Here is a 14495-nt window from a genome sequence, read left to right as displayed (position 1 = left end):
GGATATTGACAGAGGAGTCTCTCGGGTCATGTCTACATAGTTCTCGAACCCGCAGGGTCTGCACACTTAAGGTTCGACGTTGTTTTATGCGTATTTGAGTTATATGGTTGGTTACCGAATGTTGTTCGGAGTCCCGGATGAGATCACGGACGTCACGAGGGTTTCCGTAATGGTCCGGAAACGAAGATTGATATATAGGATGACCTCATTTGATTACCGGAAGGTTTTCGGAGTTACCGGGAATGTGCCGGGAATGACGAATGGGTTCCGGGAGTTCACCGGGGGGGCAACCCACCCCGGGGAAGCCCATAGGCTTTGGGGACACACACCAGCCCTTAGTGGGCTGGTGGGACAGCCCCAAGGGGGCCTATGCGCCAAGAAAAGGAAATCAAAGGAAAAGAAAAAAAAGAGGGAGGAAGTGGGAAGGGAGGGGGACTCCTCCCACCAAACCAAGCCCAACTCGTTTTGGCGGGGAGTCCTTCCCCCCTTGGCTCGGCCGACCCCTTGAGGGTCCCTTGGACCCCAATGCAAGGTCCCCCTCCCTCCTCCTATATATATGGAGCAATTAGGGCTGATTTGAGACGACTTTCTCACGGCTGCCCGACCACATACCTCCATAGTTTTTCCTCTAGATCGCGTTTCTGCGGAGCTCGGGCGGAGCCCTGCTGAGACAAGATCATCACCAACCTCCGGAGCGCCATCACGCTGCCGGAGAACTCTTCTACCTCTCAGTCTCTCTTGCTGGATCAAGAAGGCCGAGATCATCGTCGAGCTGTACGTGTGCTGAACGCGGAGGTGCCGTCCGTTCGGTACTAGATCGTGGGACTGATCGCGGGATTGTTCGCGGGGCGGATCGAGGGACGTGAGGACGTTCCACTACATCAACCGCGTTCTCCAATGCTTCTGCTGTATTATCTACAAGGGTACGTAGATCACTCATCCCCTCTCGTAGATGGACATCACCATGATAGGTCTTCGTGCGCGTAGGAAAATTTTTGTTTCCCATGCGACGTTCCCCAACAGTGGCATCATGAGCTAGGTTCATGCGTAGATGTCTTCTCGAGTAGAACACAAAAGTTTTTGTGGGCGGTGATGTGTGTTTTTCTGCCCTCCTTAGTCTTTTCTTGATTCCGCGGTATTGTTGGATTGAAGCGGCTTGGACCGACATTACTCGTACGCTTACGAGAGACTGGTTTCATCGTTACGAGTAACCCCCTTTGCTCAAAGATGACTGGCAAGTGACGGTTTCTCCAACTTTAGTTGAATCGGATTTGACCGAGGAGGTCCTTGGATGAGGTTAAATAGCAACTCATATATCTCCGTTGTGGTGTTTGCGTAAGTAAGATGCGATCCTACTAGATACCCTTGGTCACCACGTAAAACATGCAACAACAAAATTAGAGGACGTCTAACTTGTTTTTGCAGGGTATGCTTGTCATGTGATATGGCCAACGATGTGATGTGATATATTGGATGTATGAGATGATCATGTTGTAATAGAAATATCGACTTGCACGTCGATGGTACGGCAACCGGCAGGAGCCATAGGGTTGTCTTTATACTAACGTTTGTGCTTGCAGATGCGTTTACTATTTTGCTAGGATGTAGCTTTGGTAGTAATAGCATGAGTAGCACGACAACCCCGATGGCAACACGTTGATGGATGATCATGGTGTGGCGCCGGTGACAAGAAGATCGTGCCGGTGCTTTGGTGATGGAGATCAAGAAGCACGTGATGACGGCCATATCATGTCACTTATGAATTGCATGTGATGTTAATCCTTTTATGCACCTTATTTTGCTTAGAACGACGGTAGCATTATGAGGTGATCTCTCACTAAAATTGCAAGACGAAATTGTGTTCTCCCCGACTGTGCACCGTTGCTACAGTTCGTCGTTTCGAGACACCACGTGATGATCGGGTTTGATAGACTCAACGTTCACATACAACGGGTGCAAAACAGTTGCGCACGCGGAACACTCGGGTTAAGCTTGACGAGCCTAGCATGTGCAGACATGGCCTCGGAACACATGAGACCGAAAGGTCGAGCATGAATCGTATAGTTGATATGATTAGCATAGAGATGCTTACCACTGAAACTATTCTCGACTCACGTGATGATCGGACTTGAGATACTGGATTTGGATCATGTACCACTCAAATGACTAGAGAGATGTACTTTTTGAGTGGGAGTTCTTAAGTAATATGATTAATTGAACTAATTGTCATGAACATAGTCTAATGGTCTTTGCGAATTACGATGTAGCTTGCGCTATAGCTCTACTGTTTTTATATATGTTCCTAGAGAAAATTTAGTTGAAAGTTGATAGTAGCAAACTTTGCAGACTGAGTCTGTAAAACCGAGGATTGTCCTCATTGCTACGCAGAAGGCTTATGTCCTTAATGCACCACTCGGTGTGCTGCACCTCGAGCGTCGTCTGTGGATGCTTTGAACATCCGACATACACGTTTCTGATGACTACACGATAGTTCAGTGCAAAATACTTAATGGCTTAGAAGCAAGACGTCGAAAACGTTGTAAAACGTCATGGAACATAAGTGATGTTCTAAAGAGATGAAATTGTGATTTCATACTTTTGCCCTTGTTAAGAGGTACGAGACCTCCAACAAGATTCTTTGTCCACAAAGTAAAGGAGAAAATCTCAATCGTTGAGCGTGTGCTCAGATTGTCTGACTACGACAATCACTTGAATCAAGTGGGAGTTAATCTTCCAGATGAGATAGTGATGGTTCTCCAAAGTCACTGCCACCAAGCTGTGAGAGCTTCGTGATGAACTATAACATATCAAGGATAGATACAATGATCCTTGAGCGATTCGCGATGTTTGACACTGCGAAAGTAGAAATCAAGAAGGAGCATCAATAGTTGATGGTTTGTAAAACCACTAAGTTTCAAGAAAGGCAAGGGATAGAAGGGATACTTCGTGAAACGGCAAAACAGTTGCTACACTAATGAAGAGACCCAAGATTAAACCCAAACCCGAGACTAAGTGCTTCTGTAATGAGGGGAACAGTCACTGAGGCGGAGCAACTCTAGATACTTGGTAGATAAGAAAGCTGGCAAAAGTCGAAAGAAGTATATTTTATATACATGATGTTGATGTGTACTTTACTGGTACTCCTAGTAGCATGAGGGTATTGGATACCGGTTCGGTTGCTAAGTGATTAGTAACACGAAATGAAAGCTACAGCATAAACGGAGACTAGCTAAAGGCGAGGTGACGATACGTGTTGGAAGTATTTCCAAGGTTGATATGATCAAACGTCGCACGCTCCCTCTACCATCGGGATTGGTGTTAAACCTAAATAATTGTTATTTGGTGCTTGCGTTAAGCATGAACATGATTGGATCGTGTTTATTGCAATAAGATTATTCATTTAAGGAGAATAATGGTTACTCTATTTTCTTGAATATTCACCTTCAATGGTTTATTGAATCTCGATCGTAGTGTTATACATGTTCATGATATTGGTGCCAAAAGATACGAGTTAAAGATGATAGTACCACTTACTTATGGCACTGCCGCTTGAGTCATGTTAGTATAAATTGCATGAAGAGGCTCCATGCTGATGGATCTTTGTATTCACCTGATTTTGAATCACTAGTGACATGCAAATCATACCACATGAGCAAGGCCTTGTTTTCATTGAGATGAAATAAGATAGTAACTTGTTGGAAGTGATACATTTTGATGTATGCAGTCCAATGGGTGTTGAGGCACGCAGTGGATATCATTATGTTCTTACTTCACTGACGATTTGAGTAGATACAGGAGTATTTACTTAATGAATCACAAGTCTGAAATGTTGAAAAGTTCAATTCTGTTTCAGAGTGAAGTTCGTCGTAACAAGAGGATAAACTGTCTACGATATGATCATGGAAATGAATATCTGAGTTACGAGTTTTGGTACACAGTTAAGACAATGTGGAAATTGTTTCACAGTTCATGCCACCTGGAACATCATGGTGTGATGATGTGTCTGAACGTCATAGCCACGCACTATTTGGTATGGTGCATACTATGATGTCTCTTATCGAATTACCACTATCGTTTATGGGTTATGCATTAGAGACAACCGCACTCACTTTAAATAGGGCACCGCGTATTTCCGTTGAGTTGACACAGTATAGACTAAGGTTTAGAGAAATCTAAACTGTCGTTTCTTGAAAGTTTGGGGCTTCGACACTTATGCGAAAAAGTTTCAGTCTGATAAGCTCGAACCCAAAGCGGATAAATGCATCTTCATAGGATATCCAAAACAGTTGGGTACATCTCCTATCTCTGATCCGAAAGCAAAGTGTTTGTTTCTAGAAACGGATCCTTTCTCGAGGAAAGGTTTCTCTCGAAAGAATTGAGTGGGAGGGTAGTAGAACTTGATGAGGTTATTGAACCATCACTTCAACCAGTGTGTAGCAGGGCGCAGGAAGTTGTTCATGTGGCGCCTACACCAATTGAAGTGGAAGCTGATGATGATGATCATTGAGCTTCGAATCAAGTTACTACAAACCTCGTAGGTCGACAAGGTCACGTACTGCTGCAGAGTAGTACGGTAACCCTGTCTTGGAGGTCATGTTATTGAGCAACAGTGAACCTACGAGTTATGGAGAAAGCGATGGTGGGCCCAGATTCCGACAAATGGCTGGAAGCCATGAAATCCGAGAGAGGATCCATGTGTGAAAACAAAGTGTAGACTTTGGTAGAACTACTTGATGGTCATAGGACTATTGAGTAAAAATGGATCTTTAAAAGAAGACAGACGATGATGGTGATAAGTCACTATTAAGAAAAGCTCGACTTGTCGCAAAGATGTTTTCGATAAGATCAAACAGTTGACTATGATGAGACTTTCTCACTCGTAGCGATGCTAAAGGTCTGTTAGAATTATGTTAGTTGTTGATGCATTATTTATGAAATATTGCACGTAGGATGTCAAAACATTGTTTTCTCGACGGTTTCCTTGAGCAAACATTGTATGTGATACAACCAGAAGGTTTTGTCGATCCTAAACATACTAGCAAGTGTGCAAGCTCCAGTGATCCTTCAATGGACTGGTGCAAGCATCTCGGAGTTGGAATATACACTTTGATGAGATGATCAAAGATTTTGGGTTTGTACAAGGTTTATGAGAAACTTGTATTTCCAAAGAAGTGAGTGGGAGCACTATAGAATTTCTGATAAGTATATGTGGTTGACATATTGTGGATCAGAAGTAATGTAGAATTTCTGTAAAGCATACAAGGTTGTTTGAAAGGGTTTTTCAAAGGAATACCTGGATTGAGCTACTTGAACGTTGAGCATCAAAGATCTATGGAGATAGATCAAAAGCGCTTAATAGAAGTTTCAACAAGATGCATGCCTTGACAAGTTTTTGAAAGAGTTCAAAATAGACCAGCAAAGAACGAGTTCTTGGTTGCGTTGTGAGGTGTGAATTTGAGTAAGACTCAAAACCCGACCACGGCAGAATAAAGAGAATAGACGAAGGTCGTCTTCTATGCCTTTGCCGTAGAATCTAAAGTATGCCATGCTGTGTACCGCACCTGAAGTGTGCCTTGACTCAAAGTATGTTGAGAGGTACAGAGAGTGATCCATGATTGAATCACTAGCAGCGGTCGAAATTTATCCTTAGTAACTAATGGACTAAGGAATTTTTCTCGATTATGGAGGTGGTTAAAGAGTTTGTCGTAAAGGGTTACGTCAATGCAAGCTTTGACACTAATCCGGATAACTATGAGTAGTGAAACGGATTCGTATAGTAGAGTAGATATTTGGAGCATTTCCGAATAGCACGTAGTAGCAGCATCTATAAGATGACATATAGATTTGCAAAGAACGCACGAATCTGAAAGTTTCAGAACCGTTGACTAAAACATCTCTCACGAGCAAGACGTGATCAGACCCCATAACTATATGGGTGTTGGATTCGTTGGAATCACATGGTGATGTGAACTAGATTATTGACTCTAGTGCAAGTGGGAGACTGTTGGAAATATGCTCTAGAGGCAATAATAAATTAGTTATTATTATATTTCTTAGTTCATGATAATCGTTTATTATCCATGCTATAATTGTATTGATTGGAAACACAATACTTGTGTGGATACATAGACAAAACACTGTCCCTAGTAAGCCTCTAGTTGACTAGCTCGTTGATCAAAGATGGTCAAGGTTTCCTGGCCATAGGCAAGTGTTGTCACTTGATAACGAGATCACATCATTGGGAGAATCAAGTGATGGACTAGACCCAAACTAATAGACGTAGCATGTTGATCGTGTCATTTTGTTGCTACTGTTTTCTGCGTGTCAAGTATTTGTTCCTATGACCATGAGATCATATAACTCACGGACACCGGAGGAATGCTTTGTGTGTATCAAATGTCGCAACGTAACTGGGTGACTATAAAGATGCTCTACAGGTATCTCCGAAGGTGTTCGTTGAATTAGTATGGATCGAGACTGGGATTTGTCACTCCGTGTGACGGAGAGGTATCTCGGGGCCCACTCGGTAATACAACATCACACACAAGCCTTGCAAGCAATGTAACTTAGTGTAAGTTGCGGGATCTTGTATTACGGAACGAGTAAAGAGACTTGCCGGTAAACGAGATTGAAATAGGTATGCGGATACTCACGATCGAATCTCGGGCAAGTAACATACCGAAGGACAAAGGGAATGACATACGGGATTATACGAATCCTTGGCACTGAGGTTCAAACGATAAGATCTTCGTAGAATATGTAGGATCCAATATGGGCATCCAGGTCCCGCTATTGGATATTGACCGAGGAGTCTCTCAGGTCATGTCTACATAGTTCTCGAACCCGCAGGGTCTGCACACTTAAGGTTCGACGTTGTTTTATGCGTATTTGAGTTATATGGTTGGTTACCGAATGTTGTTCGGAGTCCCGGATGAGATCACGGACGTCATGAGGGTTTCCGGAATGGTCCGGAAACGAAGATTGATATATAGGATGACCTCATTTGATTACCGGAAGGTTTTCGGAGTTACCGGGAATGTGCCGGGAATGACGAATGGGTTCCGGGAGTTCACCGGGGGGGCAACCCACCCCGGGGAAGCCCATAGGCTTTGGGGAGACACACCAGCCCTTAGTTGGCTGGTGGGACAGCCCCAAGGGGGCCTATGTGCCAAGAAAAGGAAATCAAAGGAAAAGAAAAAAAAGAGAGGGAGGAAGTGGGAAGGGAGGGGGACTCCTCCCACCAAACCAAGTCCAACTCGGTTTGGGGGGGAGTTCTCCCCCCCTTGGCTCGGCCGACCCCTTGAGGGTCCCTTGGACCCCAAGGCAAGGTCCCCCTCCCTCCTCCTATATATATGGAGCAATTAGGGCTGATTTGAGACGACTTTCTCACGGCTGCCCGACCACATACCTCCTTAGTTTTTCCTCTAGATCGCGTTTCTGCGGAGCTCGGGCGGAGCCCTGCTGAGACAAGATCATCACCAACCTCCGGAGTGCCGTCACGCTGCCAGAGAACTCTTCTACCTCTCCGTCTCTCTTGATGGATCAAGAAGGCCGAGATCATCGTCGAGCTGTACGTGTGCTGAACGCGGAGGTGCCGTCCGTTCGGTACTAGATCGTGGGACTGATCGCGGGATTGTTCGCGGGGCGGATCGAGGGACGTGAGGACGTTCCACTACATCAACCGCGTTCTCTAACGCTTCTGCTGTACGATCTACAAGGGTACGTAGATCACTCATCCCCTCTCGTAGATGGACATCACCATGATAGGTCTTCGTGCGCGTAGGTAAAATTTTGTTTCCCATGCGACGTTCCCCAACACCCTCTCCGGAGCCCAGAACGGACTCCAGATCTGCCCTCTAGAGGAAGAACAGGAGGTGGCGGCGCCTCCGTATTGTAAAACGCGATGAACTCTTCTCCCCGATTTTTTCCGGATGAAAGGGACTAAATATAGCTGGAATTGGAGGCGGTGGAGCAACATGGGCCCACAAGCCTGCTAGGAACGGCCAGGGGGGCCCGCCCCTGGTGGGCTTGTGGGCTCCACGCTCCACTTCTTGGGTTGATTCTTGCGGCACTATTTTTTATATATTCCACAAAAAATCCCCGTAAATTTCCAGGTCATTCCGAGAACTTTTATTTCTGCGCAGAAACAACACCATGCAATTCTGCTGAAAACAGCGTTAGTCCGGGTTAGTTCCCTTCAAATCATGCAAATTAGAGTCCAAAACAAGGGCAAAAGATTTTGGAAAAGTAGATACGATGGAGACGTATCACCCGGTACCGCACGGAGAGGACCTGCCCCCAGCACCACATTCGGGGGCTCCGGACTATGGTCAGGCCTCCGGGGCTCGACTACACTTGGCCATGGAGGATAAGGCCGATGATTGGATGTAGGAACTTGTGGCGTATCTGCTCCACGACACATTGCTGGAGAAGGAGGAAGACGCGGAGCGCGTGGCACAACAAACATCGACCTACTGCATACGAGACGGCGCCTTGTACCGCAAGCGCCCGAACGACGTCGCGCTGTGGTGCATTTCTAGGGAGAAAGGGCGCGAGCTACCGGCCGACATCCATGGAGGGGACTACGGGCATCACTCCTCTTCGAGCACGCTCGCAGGTAAAGTGTTTTGGTCAAGGTTCTACTTGCCTATAGCGCTGGACGACGCCACCGAGCTGGTCAGGTGTTGCGAGGCCTGCCAGTTCCACGCCAAGCAGATCCACCAGCCCGTGAAGGGCCTCCAGACCATCCCTCTTTCCTGGCCCTTTGTGGTCTGGGGGCTGGACATACTAGGGCCCTTCCCGCGGGCGCCCGGGGGCTTCCTCTACCTCTACCTTGCCATCGACAAATTCACCAAGTCGGAGGAGGTGGAGCCCGTGCACACCATCCCCGTCGGGTCGGCCATTAAGTTTATTAAGGGCCTCGTGAGATGCTTCGGCATCCCCAACCGCATCATCACCGATAACGGTTCGCAGTTGACCAGTCAGCTCTTCAAGATTTATTGTGCTAACCTTGGTATGCAGATATGCCATGCATCGGTGGCCCATCTGCGAAGCAATAGCCAGGCGGAGCACGCCAACGCGGAGGTCCTACGGGGTCTCAAAGTAAGGAGCTTCAAGAAGAAGCTCGAAGCTTGCGGCCGGGGTTGGGTCGACAAGCTCCCATCGGTGTTGTGGTCCATCCGCACCATCGCAACCAAACCCACCAGCGAGACCCCTTTCTTCCTCGTCTACGGAGCCGAGTCGGTCCTTCCCCACAAAATCAAGCACCGGTCCCCGCGGGTCTTGGCGTTAGACGAGGAGCATCGGGGGACGGACCTCGTGCTCGGAGAGGAGGCGCGCCGCTGGGCCTCCATCCAAGCGGCGAGGTACCAACAGGCCTGGCGGCGCTACCACTACCGCAACATCCGCTCCAGGACCCACGAAGTCGGCGATCTTGTCCTGAGGAGGGTTCAATCCATAGACGGCTTGTATAAGCTATCGCCCATCTGGGAGGGCCCGTTCAAGGTCGTCCACGTCTCCAGGACACGCTCCGTGTGTCTGGAGACTCAAGAAAGAGTCCCCATCCAGAACGCCTGGAACATCCAACACCTCCGCAAGTTCTACCCATAACGACTCTACACCGCCTCTGCATCGACCCTGCATCGTCCTGCAATTCTTCCGGAACCTACTTCATCCCATGACACTCTCACGTAATAATGATCTGAGGTTGTATACGCCTAGGGCCCCCACGCCTAGTGTGGAAGACGGAGGAGATCAACACAATTCACCAATGACTCCACAAGCTCACGCCCCAATGCCTCGGGGGTATGGACACTCATGAGGCCAAAGCGTCCTCACGACCTCCCATATACACCCTCACCGTGACACTCTCACGTAATAACGAGCCGAGGCTATATACGCCCAGGGCCCCCCGAGGACGCGGAAGGGGTCCACCCCACGCCTAGTGGAAGCCATATGCTCAGCGCTCGGGGCGATGGAGGAGGAGAATAGATTAGGCGCCGGACGCAGCTGGCATTTGCCTTTTTCTGATTTGGATTTGGTGATGTTTATGAAATCAAAGTCGGGGCCTTTCCAAATGAAGCTTTTGCGAAAACTCGTGTTCTTTTCCACTCTTAGTAGCACACTCTCTTTCGCTAAGTCGAGAATTTGCATGTCCCCACCCGCGAGGAGGGGCTGGGGGCATGGTGCTGGCACCTCACCTCGGCCTTGGCGCCTGGACCATAGCGTGGCACTCATGGACGAGTCGGGAGACTCATGCCATTTGATACTCGCTCAAGAGTCCCATTCACGGTTCGGCGCACCACCCTGGAGAGGAAACACATTTGGTCTTCTCTTACAACAGTTGTTTCTCTTGGGATAGCTTGAGCGCCTAAGGAGGCTCCTGAGCACCGCGCCTCATGAGCCTTACCGGTCACAAGCCACTTGGCACCCTGGTGCCAGCGCCTCGCCCGTGAGGAATGACCTTGGTAACGGGTCGCGCCTCACGATGGCAGGGAAATAAGCGAGAGTGGGACCTGTCGACGCAGAGCTTTTTGAATGCAGACTAGGGATCTCCAGAAAATGGAATTCACGAGGGTCTCTTGGACGTCCAAGGGGGCTCCTGAGCATCGGGCCTCAGGAGCCCTACCGGTCACAAAGCCACCTGGTACCCGGGTACCAGGGCCTTGTTCCGCGAGGGATGACCTTAACGGGTCGTACCTCATGGCAGGGAAATGTGCAGGACTGGTACCTGTCGACGTAGAGCCGCTTGAATGTCTAAGGGGGCTCCTGAGTATCGCGCCTCAGGATCCTCACCGGTCGCAAATCCACTTGACCACCCTGGTGCCATCTAGGTGATCTGATCGGTATCAGGGGGTCAGGGTCTTGCCCCGCGAGGAGCGACCTTGGTAACGGGTCACGCCTCACGGCGGCCGGAAAATGTGAGGGACTGGGACCTGATGACATAGAGCATCGACCCACTTCACCCACAGCAAGGAGAAACCAACCGAACAACAAGCCCCCCAAGCGCCACAATCATGCGTCACAATGAAGAAGTTCACTGCAAGCATGCCAAGCTAAGTATCCGAACCAACAGAGAAGCAACAGTACTAACAAAAGAGACGCTGCCCAAATCCATTACATGCCCGAAGGGCCTATTCTAGTTTTCATGGACGCGGGACCAAAAGGAAGGAGGAGACAGCTAGCGATGGAGATCCCAGAGGAGGGTTGTCGCTGCAGAGGTATAACGACCCTCAGTCTGTGTCCTCCTCGTCCTTCACACGCGCCGCAGGAGCAAACGGGCAGCGCCGCACTTGGGGCTCATACCCAAGGTCCGGGCACGACGGCGGGATGGCTCGTCGTAGCTGTTGTCGCTACTGTCGCCCGGCCTCCTTCCGTAGGGGGTGTCGCTGCTGCCGGAGGCGCAACGCCCATCGCTGGAGACGGGCTCATCCACAGGATTTTCACGGTCGGCGTCCTCCGAACAGCAACCCAGATGCTCGCCCTCGTCCCAGAAGATCTTGACAAAGAGCGTCTCCTCCCCGTCGTAATTGAAGTGGAGGTACTGCCTCCTCTTCAAGCCTTGGGCATGAGCGAACGCCTGCCACCCGCGGCTTAGATACACGTAGCCGCGGGGGTTGACCTCGACCTCCACCCATGACGCCCCGCGACAACAGCCTCGTCCTGCAGCCAGAGGCCCAAGAGCCTGCTGGTCAGCAATGCCTTCGCGAAGAAGCTTGGGAGCTGGAACCAGGCGATCTCCGGCATGTCCACCCACGTCACGAACTCCATCACCGTGTCGGTGAGTGGAGTCGCGGGCGCGGTGGTCGGGTGGCTACCACCGACCTTCCCCCTCGGTAGCCGGTCGCACTCGCTGGCGCACCACCGGCGCAGCCGTTAGTGATTCCGGGAAGGGCGGAGCCACGACCACGCTCGCCGGAGGCCTGCACCAACACCGTCGCGCACTTCCGAGGGCGGCCTCGGCCCCTCTTGGTAGGTGCGGCAGCAAGACCCTCACCGGAAGTCTTCCCCTTCTCGGCAGCGGAGAAACTCCTCACCGGCGCCATGCTGAGAAAGTGGAGGGCTCAAGGTGTAAGACGAAGAAGACTGAGACGATGTGAGCCTTATCGCCCTCGCCGGGTTAAATAGGAACCCGAGAGCGAGCTAGCGTCCCTTCACGTCCCCGGGCCTGTGCGGTTCGTGAGGGGACGCGCACGCATGATGTGTCTACAGACGCCGCCACCAAAGAGTAATGATGGCTCGACCAGCATCCAGGCGTCACATCAGTTTGACCAAGCGCACCTCCGGGCGCACGGGAACTGGATTGTTGCCACTAGACTACGCGGCGTGCTTGTGCAGTCTGGCCCGCATACTTTTAGGGCATGCAATGCTTCAGCCTGCCCCCAAGGCTTCGCCATGAAGCCAGCACGGGCACACCTTGGGCCCGGGGGCTACTGTCGCTGTTCTGGAAATGGGGATACCCAAACCTGCCTGCGTGCGGCCCAGGGCTGGCCTACTTCATCAACCAAGCATCAGGAGGCTCGACTCACTCAAGGCAAGGCCCTCATGAGGGGCCAAACCTCACGAGGATGAACGACATCCATACATGTAGGTGGACTCCTTAGGACCCCCCAGGAGCGGCGGACATTCTAAGGCAAGGTCTGGGCTTCGGAGTCAAGGATGACACAGAGGAAGGATAGGAGAACCGCAGATGACAGGGCCATGCAATTTCCCCTTTGGTTCAAAGGAGGCAAGGACGTACGTGGGACCTGAAGGCATCTTCCAAAGGTTTCCACTTCGGTGTAACTAAGCCACCGCCCCCGCCGGTAGGGCGAACATCACCCCTGCAGCGCGGGCAACCAATTTGCAGGTGAAGACCACCTTTGGGCAGGGGAGTATGTTCCCCTGTCCCCCATTAAAATTGGCCACTGTGGGATCTGTTCACGCCGAAACTATAAGGGAAGAGGACCAGGGCCGCCACTATAAATAAGGGATAGGTTGCTTCGTAGAGGGGGGTCGAACCACGAACCATTCACTCACCCACCATCGCACCGCTAAGGCCACTTAGGCTTAGGAGGCTGAAGAACGTTGTACTAGTTCATTGCTCAACCTCCAAGAGAGGTAATCCACCAAAGAAGGCGTAGAGTTTTACGCTTCCCAACGGCCCGAACCTGGGTCAACTGACTTGTCCTCTGCCTCCCTCTCCATCGAGTGAGTTCTTTGCTTTGCCCATCGAGTAGCGAGCCTAGGGATCAAATCTGCTACGTGATCTCTGCACGCGCCCCTGAGTTCGAATCCTTACGGTTTTGTGGAGCCCAAAATCTGACAGTCGTGAGGGAAAAGGGAATGGTCGGGTACTTACCTCGGGTATGTCATATGTCGCGAGTCGTGGATGACACGGAAATTTCCCGGATCTCGTGGGTACAGTGTACAACCTCAACAGAGTGTAAAACTATTCGAATAGTCGTGTCCACGGTCAAGGACAGTTGGGTAATCCTGCTTAAACTACGTCCAATCATTTCCTCATAAACTAGATGTGTGTGTGTGTGTGTGTGTGCGTGTATTAAGGTGTTATCTGATAAGATGATATGACAAGTCTGGAGACTTGGCATATATGGTGAACCTGTGGTGTTCAGCCCTCCGCAGATATGATGATACCTGTGATCCGTGATCATGATTACCATCTAGCTTATGATGCATAACCATACAAGTAATTGACCATGCTCATTTTGAATTAAAACTTGCTTTCCGCAAAGGCTGCATATTACTTCATTATCGTACCAACTGCATTATCCATATCACTGGCTGTTTGCGAGTACGTTCAATGTAGTCATTGGCTTGCCACTAGTTATTTTATTGAGCAGACATGGAGGAATCAGTGTATGGAGAAGAATTCGTCGTCGGAGACGGGCACGCGAACTAGGACGCTTCCCAGTCACAATGCATGTTGGTTAAGGCTGATGGCATGGGTTCGCGTTTACTACCAAGTATTCCGCTAGTAGTTGTGTTGGTGTGATTGGCCTTCTTGGCCGTATCTGTGTAAGACATGACCGTGGTTGTCCTCTATTGTATCAAACGTTAATTTTGGATGTAAGACTCGTGTTATCCAGTATCTGTGTGTTTAGTGAGCATTGATCACTGGGATCACTGTACACGTGCATTCGGCGATCTCTACGCGTATGTCGGGGTCCCCAGAGTGTGACAAGTTCTTTCCCTAATGGAGTTGGTGGACTTCCTTATTCTACGGAGGCCAGACCTCCCTCTTATACCGGCCCCTGTCCTCTTCCCCCAAAAGCACTCGATGGTAATAGTTGCCACAGCGACCATTTTGAAAGGGGACATGACCGCAGCCCACCCTAACAAAGGTGGTATACGCGTCCTAAAGCTTTTTGCATGACGCGCTGGTGGGCTCGGGGGTGACCTACGTCCTATCGAGCCCCTAGATTTGGTCCTCTTGCACCAAGTAGGAAACCTTTAGGGCTTGCTTTGGGAACCCGCGGGCTGGCTCTGCTCCCTTA

This window comes from Hordeum vulgare, chromosome 4H (assembly GCF_904849725.1).
Source record: "Hordeum vulgare subsp. vulgare chromosome 4H, MorexV3_pseudomolecules_assembly, whole genome shotgun sequence".
NCBI classification, from domain to species: Eukaryota; Viridiplantae; Streptophyta; class Magnoliopsida; order Poales; family Poaceae; genus Hordeum; species Hordeum vulgare.
Note: the sequence above shows the minus strand (reverse complement) of the source record.